Source organism: Artemia sp. Qi Xiang Cuo, unplaced genomic scaffold (assembly GCF_049724085.1).
Source record: "Artemia sp. Qi Xiang Cuo unplaced genomic scaffold, ASM4972408v1 HiC_scaffold_3154, whole genome shotgun sequence".
NCBI lineage: Eukaryota > Metazoa > Arthropoda > Branchiopoda > Anostraca > Artemiidae > Artemia > Artemia sp. Qi Xiang Cuo.
The window spans coordinates 115,627-116,538 of NW_028300549.1; positions in this window are offsets into that span (position 1 = coordinate 115,627).

The window sequence follows — 912 nt, forward strand, 5'->3', positions numbered from 1 at the left end:
AATTTTAAATTGAAAAGATAGTGCTTTTAATTCAACATATTAAAAGTTCTCCCCGACGGGGAATCGAACCCCCTTCTCCCAGGTAACAAGTGGGCATGCTTACCATTAGACTATCGGAGACTTATAAAATAAAAGTTACATTACATAAAGGACCGATATAGTTCATCATAAATGATATTTGTCAATTAGGCTTTTTTATATATATAGTAAAGAACCAATTTTTAACACTACAAATCCATTTAAAGAATCCATATATGGAAACCAGTCGCGTGCCGAGTACCGAGAGCCCGGTAACAAAAATTTATAATAAAGAACGAACGAACAGTTCGTGGTAACGAACTGTATAGTAAGAGTGACTTGTCTCGATAGTAACCGAAACTCTAAAAAACGGAATCCGGGTTGCAGCGGTAGCTAGCAACCTAGTAAGAGACGATCACGTCCAATGTTAAGAAATATAAAAACCCATAGTTCCTAACAGAGGAGTCAGATCAAAACAAAAAGTACACCATTAGAACCGCCTTGTCCGAAACCTCTATAAAGGAAACTTACCGCTCTTTGGCTTGAATAACAAAGAAAATATATTGGCTTGAAAATCAAGCAAATTGACTTTTACCACGTTATTCTCCACAAACGGGATATTTTTTCTCTTTCCTTTTGTATCCGGAGATAGCTTGACACTGGAACATCGTAGAGGGTTGTTCAATAGCTCATTTTAAAGGAAATTAATTGGGTTAAAAACCTTTTGTAACTAAAATAAATTATTTCTAAAAGATAATAAATTTTTAAACAAAAAACTGAATTTTTTATATATTTTAACTCTGCAGTCTTTCAAACATAATCGTATACAAGCGGTAAGATTTGAACCCACGCCTCCGAATAGACTGGTGGCTAACACCAGTGCCTTGGACCACT